Consider the following 17,488-nt stretch of genomic DNA (forward strand, 5'->3'; position numbering starts at 1 on the left):
ATTCAGCCCTGGTCTTTGGCATGAAGCTTCCATTTGTAGGCGTTACCAAACTGAATATAAAGTTAGAGCTACCAGGGGCCCCATAATGCCTCTGAGTGTGAAGTAAAAATGAAGGAAATCAGGGATGAGGGATGGAGAAGATTCCTAACGATACTGTCTGAGATCCTGGATCCAACTGCACCTGAAGGTAGCCCTTCATGTGGACTACCCAAGGATAAGTCAAAGTACTCTTTTATGCTGAAGCTAGTTTCAGCTGAGTTTCTGTCATTTGCAACTGAAAGAGTCCTGACTAACTGAAAATTCCTTCAGTTGCCAGTTTGTTTATTTATTTATTTTTGACTGGGCCAGGACTTGGTTGCAGCACTCAGGATCTTTAGTTGAAGCGTGCAGGATCTAGTTCCCTGAGCAGAGATCGAACTTGGGGTCCCTGCTTTGGGAGTGTGAAGTCTTAACCACTGGAGTACCAGGAAAGTCCCTCCAGTTTATGTCTTGAAGGTAGACAAAAAGAAAAGATATGCTAGTAAAGTGTGGAGAAGGAAATTCCTTCCACTTAAAAAAGAGCTGGACACAGATTAACAAAATAGCTGGAAGTTTGCATGAACTATAAAATTTGCATGATTTGGTTTTCAAGTCATTTGTTCTTTGAACTATTATTTCTAGTTTATATTATTACTGTTCTTCTATTATTTATCAGTTGCTCTTCTAAGTACCAGGGAGACAGTGGTAAACCAGTGAGACATATTCTAGACAAAAAATAAACCAAAAAAAAAAGCAAATTCTAACAAAACCTATTCTGAACATATTCAAAAACAAAGCAAAATATATTCCAGCCAAAAAATCAAGCAGATCATAAAATAATATTAGTGGTGACAGGAAAAATCATAAATAGTAAAAAAAAAAATAATGTACTGAAAAAAAAAATATACTGAATGCCCTTTGGAAAGCTAAATGTTGTTTAGAGGAACCTTTCAGGGTATTTAATTCTACAGGGTCCTGTACCTTTCTTTGTCTTTAGATATTTTGCAATGCTGTAATTTGTACCAAACAGATTAACAATGAAAATGATTCTTGACCACAGAGATGCAGTGAACCTTGTTCAATGGAAATTCAGTTGATTTCCGCCTTATGGGAGAGATGGCTCCCACCATTACATGTGGCCCATGGACACTGACGCGTTTTGCATCTAGTAGTAGTTTCATTTCAGCATTCCTGACTGCCTAAATATAACGTATCTTTGGAGTCTCCTTTGACTCAGTATTAACATCTTACTGGTTCTGAAATCGCTTACCACAGATTGGGGCTTGAATCTGGCCAAAACCCTGCTTGGAATGAACTCACATGGCTGGGACTCAAACCCAGCCAAAACCCTACTTGGGACTTGAACTCATGTGACTGAGACTCAAACCCAGCCAAAACCCACGGTACCTGGTTTCAAGACCCAGTGAAGCTCGGGTTCTTGATGTCTGATCGCAGAAAGAATTCAGTGAGAGATTGATAGGTAAGAAGTGGATTTATTCAGATACAGAGAGAAGCACCCTCCACAGTGTGGGCTATCACAGAGGGTGAGTGTGGCAGGTGCGAAATGTGGCGTGGTTAGTGTTTATAGGCTGGGTGATTTCATATGCTAATGAGTGGGAGGGTTATTCCAACTGTTCTGGGGAAGGGCTGGAGATTTCCAGGATTTGGGCCACTGTCCACTCCTTGGTCTTTTAACAGTGCCTTGGAACTCTCATGGCATCTCTGGGTGTGTCATTTCACTTACTGATTCAGGATCAAGGTCTAGTATTGACTGCCATCTTGGTCCCATTTGATTCTAATCAGTTTATGTTGAGCTATGTCATTCTTTCAAAAGTTGTGCCCTGCCCCTTTCCCTCCTGTTACAGTTCTTTCATTAACTCATGGGTTCAATAAAATCTTTGGCAGGTATTTGCTTGATATTTTTGAATGCATGTCATGATTTTATCTCTTTAGCGTTTTAACGCAGTGAGTGCAGTGGAGGCAAAGCAGATGAGCAGTGGGGTCGACTGGAGTGTGGAACTGCATTAAAGTGATGAAGATGGCTTCTCTGAGAAGGTGGCATTTAAGGAAGGATGTTGGATCTCAGTTTTCTCATCTGTAAAATGGCTCCTAAGCTCTCTCTTGGATTTAACACTCAATGAGTTTATTAACTCTTTCAGTGGACAGAATAGCTCCATGCTGGTCTCATTGATAGTTTCTTCTTACAGCCGTTTTTGTGACCAGTACACTTTCACTTTCAACAGTAATTCAGAAGCCAGCTGACTAGGAGCCAGATCCTTGTTTGTTCATTTTGTCTGCCCAGCATCCATTCCGTCCTCCCCTGGCAACAGCACCCCGATTTTCTGCTGGGGAGCCAGCCCTTTTCCACTCAGTCCATGTGGCTAGGGAAGACTCCTTCCATCCCCAGGATTCAGGAGTGAGCACGTTCCAGGCCTGATAGATGAGAGCATCACTCCCTTCTGGCCAGAGTGATTGGTTTGGAATGCTTCAGGCTGGGCCAATGAGAGCCCTCCAACTTTTCTTGGAACCTTGGTCAAAAGGGTTTTCTCTCGGAAATTCCCTGGCGGTCCAGTGGCTAGGATTCTGCGCTTCCACTGCAGGGAAGATTTTGATCCCTGGTTGAGGAACTAAGATCCGTCGAGTCACATGGCACAGTCAAAAACCAATAACAACAACAACAAATTTTCTCTTTCTATTGGGGTTGCTCTGCTGGTGGGAGGTAACCTTGGAACCAGCATGTAGAGACAGCTCCAGGAGACTGAAGCCAGCATGGAGGGAAAGACCAAGAGTTGATAGAGAAACTGAATACTGACAGCTTTGAGCCCCTGGATTCAACTACTGCTGTCCCGCCAACTTTTTGTTTGAGCTTGTTTAGGCTGGGCTGATACTTCTTACAAATGAGAATCCTGACTCATACAAACCCTAAGTCGTTGTAAACGCTAAATCATTGTAGTAAGACGCTTTGAGCAACTGTGCTTCTAAGATCTGATCAGTTTACCTAGATCAGTTCCATAATAATTTTGAGTTGCTTAGTGATTTATAGCCTGGAGTTAGTCTTTGCAATCACAGAGACCTGGGTTCAAATTATATCTCTATTACCTACCGGTTGGATGAGCTTGGGGAAGTTTGATCACGCATACAGAACTGTTTATGGAGTGTCTCCAGGCTCAAGGTATGGAGTCATGAGCAAGACAAAACATTGCCATGCCTGTGGACTAGTAGGGGGAATTGACTTTTCTGAATCTCAATTTCCTTATCTGTAAAATGGATATAAACACAGTACCTAATTCTCAATGTTGCTATGTTAGATATTATTATGCTACCTTTTGCTGTAGATAGGAGTTGAGATGAAATCCATGTGGTCAAGAATCCTTGTAGATTTAGACTCCCCTTCTATAAGTACTCTTGCCTGGAAAATTCTGTGGATGGGGGAGCCTGGTAGGCTATAGTCCATGGGGTTACAAAGAGTTGGACATGACTGAGTGACTTCACTCTGTAAGTTGGAGCTTTCTTCATTTGTTTGAAAGTGAAAGTGTACTTGTTCAGTTGGGTCCAACTTTTTGTGATCCTATGGACTGTAGCCTGCCAGGCTCATCTGTCCATGGGATTCTCCAGGCAAGAATACTGGAGTGGGTTGCCATTTCCCTCTCCAGGGGATCTTCCGGACCCAGGGATCGAACTCGGGCCTCCTGCATTGCGGGCAGTCTGTTTACCATCTGAGCCACCAGGGAATCCCTTTCTTCATTTGTTTATATATATACTGTACTTATCAGTCACTCACTATGTGCTTACGAACCTGGAAGAAAGCGGGGCTCAGGTTCAAATCCAAGCTCTACCACTCCTTAATCAAATGGCTTAAGCCTCTGAGGCTTAAGTGAAGGAGGCTGCTTCAAGATGAAAATGAAAGGAGAGAAAAATAAGCAAATGGAAAATTAAAAATACAAGGAGAAGGTTAAAGAGAATGGTTTCCGAAACCCAAGCATCCCGTAGATATCTCACTGTTGTTTGTCCCAGCCGCCCTCTCTTTGGAACACAGACCAAAATCACAGCGTTTGAGGCGTTCTTCCTCTGTCCCTTGGCTGAATTGAACTTGTGTTGCTTCCTCTCTCCTTAAATATCCTTTCCTCTGGACAGGATGTTCCTGAAGGAGGCAGAACATCTTGGCTAACTTTAGTTTGCTATTTTCAGTCTGAATTTGTTCCTGGGCAAATCAGCCACAGTCAGAGTATCCTCCCCAGGTTGGATGCTTCTGGCATGATGCTGCAAAGTTTTGTGGGATGCAAGAGCTTAGTTCTACTAAGATCTGAATCTTAAAACCTGGGATGTATCTGGGTTAGGGCATCTTATCCAGTCATTAAAAAAAAAAATTCTTGAACTGCAGAGGGTATGGCAAGATGGGTATATTGCTTAGATTCCTTTTTTGTTGCAAGTAGGGAAAAAAGAACAACAGACCACACAAATCTTCTCAGAGCTGTCTCTAGCGGATTGAGAAGCAGAGGGTACTTAGCCACTGACTCCTGTATCCTGTCAGTTGAAGATGACTTCTAAAGGCAGCAAGTCCCTGGCACTTTTTCTGGGCTGCCCTGAAGCCCGTGCTGGAGATAGCCCTCAGGCTGGAAGACTCAGGTGTGCGAATTAAGAAGCTGAGAGTGAGCCAACGCAGTCCAGCAATTGTAGCTGACCTCAGAGGTGGGTCACGGGGTGTTGGCATGGGGCACCAAGGGCATCGGTTATAAAGAGAATGTGTGTGTTGGCTTGCAGAACTGGGAATACAGGGGGGAATTCCAGTTTCAGGCAGTGCTGGATCAAGGACCTCAAATAATGCCAACAGAACTTGGGTTGTGTCTTTTAGTTCTAATTCTCTGTTGGCTTTATGCTCCACAGGGAGCTCCTAGCCGCTTCAGACTTAGTCCCACTGGTCCAGGAACTGAAACTGTTTACCTCAGATTGGGACTTGACCCATCTGCTGGAACTCACACCCGGCCAAAACTCAGTCTGTGACTCACCCACGCGGGCCAGCACCCACGTGGCTGGGTCTCAGCCAAGACCCATGGTACCTGGTTTCAGGACCTAATGAAGCTCAGGTTCTTGATGTCTTATCGTGAAATGTGATGTGGTTAGTTTTTATGGGCTGGGTAATTTCATATGCTAATGAGTGGGAGGATTTTTCCAACTATTTTGGGGAAGGGGTGGAGATTTCCAGGAATTGGGTCGCCACCCACTCCTTGGTCTTTTGACAGTGACTTGGAACCATCCTGGTACCTCTGGGTGTGTCATTTTAGCTTGCTGATTGAGGATCACGGTTGAGGCTTGGACCCATTTGATGCTCATGGTTTATGTTGCATCCTTGGGCTATGTCATTCTTTCAAAAGTTGTGCCCTGCCCCCTCTTCTCCTGTTACAGAACCCCAGAACAGAACACTTCTTTTCTAACACCTGAACTGACTCACCTGGCCTGGTTTGAGTTACCTGCCCAGCTGGACTCTGTGGTCTGATTAACCACAATCGAGTCACAACCATGCTGATAAATGTCTAACATCTGGCTTTTTGGGAAAATAAAGGTTTGATTTTGGTATTCCCTGGTTGTCCAGTGGTTAGGACTCCAATTCCACTGCTTGGGGTCCAGGTTCCATCCCTGGTCAGTGAACTAAGATCCCATAAGCCTTGCTGCATGGCTGAACAATAAAACAAAAGGTCTGATTCATAGAGTTTGCCAAGTCCTGTGGTGTAAATACCCCTACCACAACCAATTCAAGTTACCAATGTGATGTCAACTGCCTTACAATGCTCCTATAATTTCACCAGCAGCTCTTGTGAGCCTGTGCGTGAGCTGTGAGTCAGCTCACACACAGCACTTGCTCACAAGTCCACCCTTTAGCCCAGGCAATTAAGCCACCCCATGCGTTCCATGTGGACTGAGAGTGGGAAAGGGGTGGTTCCTTAGGGGAAAATCAGGGTGTGATTATAGGAATAAGAGTGATTAGATGCTGAAGTGGCAAAAACAACACATGTCCATCCAGTGTCCAATGACATCCATTCATCAGATTTGTAAAAAAAAAATTTGGCTGCATCGATTCTTCGCCGTGGCATGTGGGATCTTTAGCTGCGGCATATGAACTCTTAGTTGCGGCATGTGGGTTCTTAGTTCTCTGACCAGGGGTCAAACTTGGGCCCCCCTGTATTGGGAGCTTAGAGTCTTAGCCACTGGACCACCAGGGAAGTCCCTCCAACCATCATGTTGTATCAGCACACATTTGCAGCCTTCCTGCTGAATAAGACATGCCCTCAAAACCTTAAACTAGTAAGCCCTTATTCTCATGCTCCTGGGTCAGCAGGTCTTGGCTGGGCTCAGCTGGCCAGGCCTGCCTCAGGCTACAAGTGTCCTGGGCTGAGTCGGCCCCACGTGTTCCTCATCCTTCGTGGACTAGTGGCTCCTGGAGACCTGTTCTTCATCAGGCACCCATAGGAGCTCCCGAGGCCGAGTCAAACTCATGGAAGGGTCTTCTCCCAGGATATCTGCTAACATTCCATTGGCTTAAGCAAGTCACGTGGCCAAGCTCAGCTCTGGAACTGAGCAGTGCATTCCACGCACAGTGGGAGGACCTGCAAAGTCACTGGGTGCTCACAGGTTAGTGAAAATCTACTGTACGTGTTGTGTTATTCGGTAAATCTCTTTGTTCACTTAAGGCCTCATGGTTGTTCATCCAGGTCAGCAGGTATAGATCTAACTGGTTCTTTTGACTATTTGCATCAAATTCCATCCTATAAACACACCACAGTTTATCAACCATTCCACTAATGATGCATGTTTATGTTATCAGGTTTGGGTTTTTTTTTTTTTTTTTGCTTCAAACACTCTGTAGTAAATATCGTGGTACATATATCTGTATATGTTCTTTTTCTAGAGCAGGGATCAACAAGCAGTCTCCACAGATCAAATGCAGCCCAGCACCTATTTTTGTAAATGAAGTTTTATCGGAACACAGCCAAAATCATTCACTTGCCTAATTTCTATAACTACTCTCTCACTACCCCGGCAGGGCTGAGTCATTGATGCAAAAACTGGATGGGTCACAATGCCTAAAATATTTACTCTCTGACTCTTTACAGAGAAAGTTTGCTAATCCCTGTTCCATAAGATAGAGTTCCCACTATGGAGATGCTGGTTAAAAGGAAAAGAGTATATGTATTTTAAAATTTTTAATAGATATTGACATAATTATTTCCCAGCAGTGAAAATATTCCTTCTTTATTGTGTTTTTTTTTTTTTTTAATTATTTATTGGCCTGTGCTGGGTCTTAGTTGTGGCATGCAGGATCTAGTTCTCTGCCAGGGATTGAACCTGTGCCCTCTGCATTAGGAGCTTGGAGTATTAGCCACTGAATCACCGGGGAAGTCCCAGAATATTCCTCTTTTTTTTGTTCTTTGTTTGTTTGTTTTGTTGTTGTTCTTTTTTCTTTTTTTTAAAGAATATTCCTTCTTTATTAAACTTATACACACTGTTGTAAGTGAAAGTGTTAGTTAGTCAGTCATGTCCGATTCCTGTGACTGCATGGACTGTAGCCCGCCAGGCTCCTCTGTCTGTGAAATTCTCCAGGCAAGAATACTGGAGTATGTAGCCATTCCCTTCTCCAGGGCATCTTCCCGACCCAGGGATTGAACCCTGTGGTCTCCTGCATTGCAGGCGAACTCTTTACCGTCTGAGTCACCAGGGAAGGTATAATTAAATATAGAAGTATATAAAGAAGAAAACACACTCCTCCACTATTGGAGTTATCAGTTTGGTATGGCATTTCCAATCAATAAAATCAGTGCGCACACACACACACACACACACACACAGAGTTCCTTATCTCCTCTCCCCCCCTCTTTTTTTTTTTAAAGACAAAAATGAGATCAGTTTGTTTCTATAGCTATTATCCCTGAAACATTTTTGTATTACTCTGCTCTCTTTCCAATGGCTCCTGTCCAAAGAGATCACTGCAGGTGTTTGGACACAAAAGTCCTAGCAGCCAGTGCCCTTAAAAGTAGAATTTCCATTCATCATGTTGAAACTTAGACTATTTGTTGGCTCCGAGAAGATAATAACCACCTGTTTCAATGCTCTCTGTCCCTGAAGAAGCCATATTCGTATGACTCTCATGCTTCAGGTCATCTGGTGGCTTCTCAGTTCAGTGAGTTAAAAATGCAAAATACGCATTGTAGCCTGCAAGGCCCTCGGTGACCCAGCTCTCAGCTGCTCTTCTGGGGCTGTTCTCCCCCTGATTCTCTGTGCCGTCTTTCACTTCCTCAAAGTTGCAACAGGCCCTTTCCGGATTTGTCCTGGGTTGGCCAGGATTCTTTCAGTTACAGGAGGCAGAAACCCAGGTCAGACTGGCTGAAGCCCAAAGGAGCTTCTTGACTTGTGTGATGGAAAAGCCCCAGAGAGAAGCTTAGAATAAAGACCAGACGCCTCATCCCTGTGGGTTAGCTCTGTCCTCTGCCGTATTATCTTTATTCTCAGTCTTTCCCAAAGGGATGTGAAGGCTCAGCTTGCATCCTAATGAGCTACCCTAGTGGAAAGAGTGACACTTTCGCTTCCTCCAGTCACTCTAGAGAAGCGCCTGTGGATGACACTTACTGAGTCAGTAAGGGGTCAGGCGACTATCCCTGAACCCATTGCTGTGACGATTCACAGGTAACTGGTATCAGGATACACTGATTAGCCAACCCCAGGTCTCAGCCCCACCAGCCCTGAGGCGGAATCTCTTCACTTGCAACTCAAGCACCACAGCCAGGGAGTTTGCCAAATGGAAACCAAGGTGCTGCTACCCGAAGCAGGAAAGTGACTGCTGGCAGGCAAAGAAGAACGTCCTTTAAGACATATTGTTCCCTCTGCTGGCAACACCCTTCCCCCGCTTTCCACCTTGACAACAGGATTCTTCTCTGTAACTTTGGCACAAGGCAAAAGATTGAAAATGGCACAACTGTCTATTGCAACAGAGGATTGGCAGTAATTGTGGCTTTCAAAATGTGGTTTTAAGAGCAGCAGCAGCAGCAGCACCCGGAAACTTGCTAGGAATGCACGTTCTCAGGCCCCACCCTCCATTTACTGAGTGGGCCCTGCAGTCTGTGTTTTAGATTCGCATTTAAGTTTGAGAACCACCGAGTTTGAATATTAATGCTGAATCATAAAATAGAAAGCTATTGGACATTGCAGTTTCAGAAACCGTTTCCTTAGAGGCTCAGAATTTGAATAAGAGCAAGCGGCTCATTGGTTATGAAAGCTGCAGTCACTTCTCTGGCACCGAACTTGGCTGTTCATATGGTCTTGTGCCTTTGTTCCTGTGGCAGCCATTACAGGTGACTTTCTTTTTTTTTTTTTTTTAATATTTATTTATTTGTTTATTCATTTGACTGCCTCAAGTCTTAGCTGTGGTATGTGGGACCTACTTCCCTGACCAGGGATTGAACCCTGGCCCCCTGCACTGGGAGCATGGAATCTTAGCCACTGGACCACCAGGGAAGTCCCTACAGGTGACTTTCAACTTCTGTGTTCAAAACTCTTTGGGACTTCGCTGGCGGTACAGTGGTTAAGAATCTGTCTTCCTATGCAGGGGACTTGGGTTCAATCCCTGGCTGGGGAACTAAGATCTCACATGCTATGGGGCAGCTAAACCTGAGTGCCCCAACTCCTGAGCCTGTGTACCACCACTAGAGAAAGCCTGCTCCCAGCAATGAAGACCCAGTGCAGCCAAAATTAAATGATAAATGAAATTTTAAAAATAAAAAGTATATTAAAAAAAAAAAGAAACAGCAAGTCTTCTCCCTTACCCAGAGGCCAGAAGGCTGAAAATGACATTTCCAGCTGCTTCTCTCCTTGAAGCTAGGGGTGTCTGTATAAAAGGAAACCTGCTGAGGTCCTAGTTCAATCCCTGGTCAGGGAACTAAAATCTTCACAAGCGCAAACTGTGCAGTATGGCCAAAAAAAAAAAAACCCAACAACCCAAGGGCAAGTGTATTGACTTCAAACTACGAAAGAAAGAGAAAAAAACGTAAAATGCGAATGAATATGACTATAAAACTGAATTTTATAGCAGCATTATTAATTGTGAAAGTCAGTCTTCATAAAAACGCTTCTATATATGGAAAGTGGTTTGTTGGGTAGATTATCTCACTTTGCAAGAATGCAAAGTGATGTGTGGTAACTGCCAAGAAGCTGCAGCCCACAGCAAATTCAATGAATAATAATTGAATCGTTTAAATTACGAAAATAGTGTCAGAATTTTCTACAACAAAAACAAATTAATGCAAATGTGGGTACACTTGAAAATTTCTTACAAGACATGAGGTAGTGGTGGTGGTTTAGTCGCTAAGTTGTGTCCGCCTCTTGCGATCCCATGGACTGTATGTAACCTCCCAGTCTCCTCTGTCCAGGGGATTCTCCAGGCAAGAATACTGGAGTGAGTTGCCATTTCCTTCTCGAGGGGATCTTCCCGACCCAGCAACCCCATCAAGGTCTGCCTATATTGCAGGCAGATTCTTTACCAACTGAGCTGCGAGACTGGTAGGTGGGACATTGTAAATTCAAAGGTCCTTAAAATCGCTGTTTTTGGGCTTCCCTGGTGGCTCAGTGGTAAAGAATCTGCCTGCCAATACAGGAGATAGGGGTTTGATCCCTGGTCTCCGTGGTCCGGGAAGATCCCACGTGTCAAGGAACAACTAAACCTGTGCACCACAGCTATTGGGCCTACGCTGAGAATCAAGAGAAGCCACTGCAGAGAGAAGCCCGAGCACCACAAGTGGGGAGTAGACCCCACTCTCTGCAACTGGAGAAAGCCTGAGCGAAGCAACGAAGACCCCGCGCAGCCAAAATAAACAAACGAGTAAATCTTAAGTAGCTGTGATCACTCTCACACCGTAACTGTGCTGCATGATCAATGTAGGACATCTTCTCTAGGGTTTGGTGAAACTGGTTATACTTAAACCAATTAAATATCCAAGCTCCTAAAATGAGCTTTAGGAGCAGGTAGACTGAACGGTTAGCTTTTTTGTTTGAAACATTGACCTTCCAGGGTAAGCACTGTGACTGTCTCCAGTGTCAGTTCACTTCTTCCTCTGTTACTTAAGTCACTGTGATTTTTGTATCACTCATCACCAAAATGAGTCCAAATTGACACATAGCTAGGTGTGATTTTTTTTAAAACATACACATATGAAAAAAATATTTTACTGATGGTTGGGGCTACACATCTGGGTACAGGTGCCCAAACTCATCTAACTGTGCATTGAAATTTTTATTGTATATAAATTTCATCTCAAAGTTGGAGAAGAAAGAAATAAAGCACAATAGATATTTTTAATAATTTATTTTTGGCTATGCTGGGCCTTTGTTCCTGCACTGGCTTTTCTCTAGTTGGGGTGCAGGGGCTTCTCATTGCGTGGCTTCTCTTGTAGGAGAGCCTGGATTCTAGGACACATGGGCTTCAGTAGTTGTGGCTCCCAGGCTCTCGAGCCCTGGCACAATAGTATGGCACATGGGCTTAGGTGCTGAGGCATGTGGGATCTTCCTGGACTGAGAATCGAACCTGTGTCTCCTGCATTGGCAGTTCAGATTCTTTACCACTAAGCCACCAGGGAAGCCCAATATTTTTTTTCTTTTAAATGTAAAGAAAGAATATCTGGGGACTTCTCTGGTGGTCCAGTGGTTAGGACTTTGAGCTTCCACTGCAGGGGGCATGGGTTCGATCCTGGTCGAGGAGCTAAGATCCTGCAAACTGCACAGTGAAGCCAAAAAAAAAAGAAAGAAAACCCAACTGTGTTTTAGTCAGGATTTTTTCAAGAAACAGAACCAATAGAATATATATACATATATATATATGTGTGTGTGTGTGTATATGTGTAAAATAAGAAATTGACTTACCTGATTATGAAGGCTGGTGTGCCAAAATCGGCAGAGCTGATGTCCCCGTTCAAGTCCAAAGCCCAGCATAGAACCAGGCAAAGCTCAAGTCTCAGTCTGAAGGCTGGCAGGCAGGAGAATTCTTGCCTGCTGGAGGAGAGTCAGTCTTGTGTTCTACCCAGCCCTTTAAGTGGTTGGGTGAAGCCTGCCCACCCTATGGAGGCCCATCTGCTTTATTCAGTCTACCAGTTTAAATGTTAATCTCATCTTAAAACACCCTAACACAAACAGTAGCTGGAATACTGTTTGACCAAATATCTGGGTACACCATGGTCTGGACTCTGCTAAGTCGCTTCAGTCATGTGACTTTTTGTGACCCCATGGACTGTAACTTGCCAGGCTCCTCTGTCCATGGGGATTTTCCAGGCAAGAATACTGTAGTGTATTGCTGTGCCCTCCTCCAGGAGATCTTCCCTACCCAAGGATTTAACCTGAGTCTCTTTCTGTCTCCTGTATTGGCAGGCAAGTTCTTTACCACGAGCACCACCTTGGAAGCCCCTATGATCTGTCTGGTAAAGTTGACACATGACATTAACTCTCATACTGAGTGTATTATATTAGTATGAAAGCAAAACAGAAAAGGAAGCTCATGTTGCTCTGCATGATATGCCTATAAGCTTGCTTTTCTTTTAATTTACCCCTGAAAAAGGTGTGCATATATATGGAAACTATTCAAACTGCAACACAAATTTCTATAATTAAAATCCTTGACCTGCTGACTGTAGTCATTCCCTCTGGAATGACTGTTTTTTTGTGTGTGTTCTTTTGAAATATGCATGTGCAGGTGTAACTCTATGTGTATGTGTTTGGAGGATATTAAGCCAATGTATAAAAATACATGGGTCCTAGGACTAGACAAGATCAGGGCTTGACCTGGAGAGTGAGATCATAGAGTCCCTTTCAAAGTGTAGAAAGCCTTCTTCTGCCTTTCATAGCAGGCTCCTGCCTGGGACTGGGAGCCCTTGTGGAAAAGGCAGGCATGACTGAGAACAACAAGCTTCAAACCAGGGTGAGGTACCCCTCCGGAGCTGCGAGGAGAGTTTAAGGGAATCTGTGTATAGTTCTTCAACTTCCCTTTGCACGTTTCTTTCCAGCTATTGGTTTTTTTTTTTTTTTTCCCCTTACTGCCCCTGCACAATAACTTTTCTCTCCCTTTACAAAGGAAAGTCACACTTCTCCCCATTCCTGACCAAATTTTATTATGGTTCATTGTCCCAAAGTGTCCAAACTTCCACAGCACCACCCAAAAATGCAATTTGAGATATTGGTAACCATTATCCCCCTTTAATTGATCCAGAACAAAAGTTTTAAAACTTTTAATATGAACACTTTTAGTCACAGGAAACTTTTTGAAACATAAATTATGTCTATACGCATATATTTGTTTTTGGCCTACACGGCTTTCGGGATCTTAGTTTCCAGCCCAGGGATTGAACCCATACCCTCTGTGGTGGAAGGTTGGAGTCTTAACCATTGGGCCGCCAGGGAAGTCCTGGTCACAGGAAAGTTTAAAAAAAAATTAATTTCAATCCTTAGGCATATTATTTCCAAGGAGAGCAAAAGAATGATCAGTAAAAGACTCTAAAGCACAAACTTATAATATCTTACGATAAAATATTGTTGGGGGAGCAGAATGCAAATTAAAGAACCACAGTGGATGAAGTAAAACTTCCATTCTGTTATTCATGGCTTCTTTTTAATGGATAGAAAGCAAATTATTATGGTATTGATATGCTTTAGGGATAATTTCAGGGTGATGAAACTGTTTTGAGATATCAGTACTTACCGTATTGCAAACATTGCATCATTTTCAGCTGTTCTAGCGATTTGATTTTTTAAAATTGAAGTGTAGTTGATTTACAATATATTATTTTCAGGTGTACTGACTTTTAAAAATATTTCATAGTTTTCTTTTAAAAAATAGTTTTATTTGTTTATTTGGCTGCTCCAAGTCTTAACTGTGGCATTTGAGTTCTTCGATCTTCGTTGCTGCGTGCAGAATCTTTAATTGTGGCACGTGGGATCTGATTCCCTGACCAGGGATCGAATCTGGGCCGCCTGCCTTGGGCTCAGAGTCTTAGCCGTAGGACCAGCAGGGAAGTCCCCTGCATAGTTTTTTTCAACTGAAGTATAGTTGATTTACAGTGTTGTATTAATTTCTTCTATACAACAAGGTGATTCAGCTATATATGTATATATTTGTTTTCATATTCTTTTCCATTTTGGTTTGTTACAGGTTATTGCATATAGTTCCCTGTGCTATACAGTAGGACCTTGTTGTTTATCCATCCTATATATATTAGTTTGCCTCTGCTAATCCCAAATTCCCATTCCTTCCCTTCCCTATTCCCCAACCCCCTTGGCAACCAGAAGTCTGTTCTGCATCATTTCTGAGAATGCTTTCAGAAAAGAAGTGACCAAAAAGCTTGAAGACAGTTAAGAGAGGGGAAGAGAAAGCCTGAAGTTTTCTGACTTAGTGGGTCGTGATGGGGGAACAACCAGGGAGCTGAAAGCCTGGAAGGGAGATGGTATGAGATGCAGGGAACACAGGAGAAGAGGGCCTTCACTCATGCGTGAGGTGGACTTCACGTGGAGGGGGCTCTGGAAAGTTGCCTCTGTTGATGAAAGACAGTGCAGGGGCATGGACAGCCAGATAGCAGCCACTCCCAAGACATTCCTGCATGCTATCTGCTAGGGGGTAAATTATCACTTGGCTGGAGGTGATCCTGCAAGTAAGTCCCGGGAAGCAGCCTCAGCAGGGCCTGGGGGAAGGCTGTAGCAGCAACTTAGGGAGGTCTCCAGCACTGGACTGAGCCCACAGTCTAGACTGGGGCAGCAGACGCCATGAGAAAGCCCTGTGATGGGACCCAGCCGGCATTCCTTGGAAGATACTCACTCATCCCCAGCTAAAGACCAGCAAAAGGCAAGGGGTCCCATTTGCTGGTGCCCCAACCCCTAAATCACACCTTTTTTGAACATCTTAAGGAAGGGTTGTACTAAGAACTGAGTTATGTCTCTCCCTTCTTCCCCAAATTCATACACTGAAGCCCTAACCCCAAATGTGATGACATTGGAGATGAGGCCTTTAGTAGGTAATGGGTTCAGATGAGGTCATGAGGGTGGTGTCCTCCTGATGGAATTAGTGTCCATTTTAAGAAAAGAGCTTGCTCTCCTCTGCCCTCCCTGCACTGCTCACATGCTGTGCTGTGGTCAGTAGCTAAGTCATGTTGGACTCTTTGAGACTCTGTGGACCGTAGCCCTCCAGGCTTCTCCATCCGTGGGATTTTCCAGGCGAGAATACTGGAGTGGGTTGCCATTTCCTCCTCCAGGGGATCTTCCCGACCCAGGGATCAAACATGAGTCTCCTACATTGGCAGGCAGATTCTTTACTTCTGAGCTACTGGGGAAGCCCTCCCCTAACATGAGGACACAGCTAAGAAAATAAGTAGCCATCGATAAACCAGGGAGAGCGTTCTTACCAGGAATGGAATTGCTTGGCACCTTGATCTTGGACTTTCCAGTCTCTAGAAATGATTGTCTTGTCTGAGCACCAGTCTAAGGTATCTTGTCAGAGCAGTTGGAGAAGACTAAGCGTGGGAAGAAAAAGAGCTCTAAAGGGCTTGGTATTCACTTGAGTTCTCCAAGGAGAGCCTGAATTGCCCAAGTAAACTGTTGAAAACTATATTTCTCAATCAGGGCTGGAAAATGGCATCACCTGGGCCTTTAGCAAGATGCCTGTGCCTGAACACCCCTCTCAGAGGTTCTTGCTTCATTTCTGTGGTGTACAGTCTTGGTATCGAAGCCTTCAAAATCCCCAGCTGATTCTAGAATGTAACCAGGAGCAGGACCACTGGTGTAAAGAATGAGATGAGGCCAACATTATTTCTTATACTTGCAAGCTTCTCTCTCTCTTTTTAACAATTTTTATTTTATACTGGAGTATAGTTGATTTACAATGTTGTGTTAGTTTTAGGGGCACAGCAAATTTTACAGTTGTATGTACACATATATCTATCCTTTTCAGATTCTTTCCCATACAGGTTATTACAGAATATTGAGTATGATTCCTTATTCTATACAGTAGGTCCTTGTTGATTATCTATTTTATTATAAATATATAGTAGTATATATATGTTAATCCCAAACTCCTAATTTATCCCTCCTCTGCCTTTCCCCTGAAACGTGGGATCTTTGCTATGAAGTGATGGGACCGGATGCCATGATTTTAGTTTTCTGAATGTTGAACTTTAAGCCAACTTTTTCACTCTCCTCTTTCACTTTCATCAAGAGGTTCTTTAGTTCTTCTTCGCTTTCTGCCATAAGGGTGGTGTCATCTGCATATCCAAGGTTATTTCACATGATGTACTCTGCATTTAAGTTAAATAAGCAGGGTGACAATATACAGCCTTGATGTACTCCTTTCCCAATTTGGAACCAGTTCATTGTTCCATGTCCGGTTCTAACTGTTGCTTCTTGACCTGCATACAGATTTCTAAGGGGGCAGGTCAAGTGGTCTGGTATTCCCAACTCTTGAAGAATTTCCCACAGTTTTTTGTGATCTACACAGTCAAAGGCTTTGGCATAGTCAATAAAGCAGAAGTAGATGATTTTTCTGGAACTCTCTTGCTTTTTCTATGATCCAACAGATGTTGGCAATTTGGTCTCTGGTTTCTCTGCCTTTTCTAAATCCAGCTTGAACATTTGGAAATTCTTGATTCATGTATTGTTGAAGCCTGGCTTGGAGAATTTTGAGCATTACTTTGCTAGTGTGTGAGATGAGTGAAATTTTGCAGTAGTTTGAACATTCTTTGGTGTTGCCTTTCTTTGGGATTGGAGTGAAAACTGACCTTTTCCAGTCCTGTGGCCACTGCTGAGTTTTCCAAGTTTGCTAACATATTGAGTTCAGTACTTTCACAGCATCATCTTTTAGGATTTGAAATAGCTCAACTGGAATTCCATCACCTCCACTAGCTTTGTTCGTAGTGATGCTTCCTAAGGCCCACTTGACTTCGCATTCCAGGATGTCTGGCTCTAGGTGAGTGATCATACGGTTATCTGGGTCATTGAGATCTTTTTTTGTATAGTTCTTCTGTGTATTCTTGCCACCTCTTCTTTCTATCTTCTGCTTATGTTAGGAGGGACTTTTTTCTAATTTGCCTTTCATAGGGGATTTTTTTAGTTGCTCCTCAGCATGTGGGATCTTCCTGGATCAGGGATCAAACCTCTGTTTCCTGCGTTGGCAGGCAGATTTTTTTACCACTGAGCCAACAGAGAAGGCCCCAGAGGGAACCTTTTAAAAACTTACATAAAAATCCCTTCTCCTTAGGCTTGGGGAGGTAGCCTGTAAAAATATGTATAAACTCAACATTCTTTACTTTCTTCTCAAGGTAGGAGCCTGCCAAGGATTGTAGTCTATGATCAAGGTCCCACCTGTGGAGTTAGTTATTTGGTTTGGTCCAGGCAGTATTTTGATGCAAAGACAATTGTTACACAAAAACCCAAATTTGCTGTTCCTTTTTAAAAGTAAGAC

This window comes from Dama dama, chromosome 23 (genome assembly GCF_033118175.1).
Source record: "Dama dama isolate Ldn47 chromosome 23, ASM3311817v1, whole genome shotgun sequence".
NCBI lineage: Eukaryota > Metazoa > Chordata > Mammalia > Artiodactyla > Cervidae > Dama > Dama dama.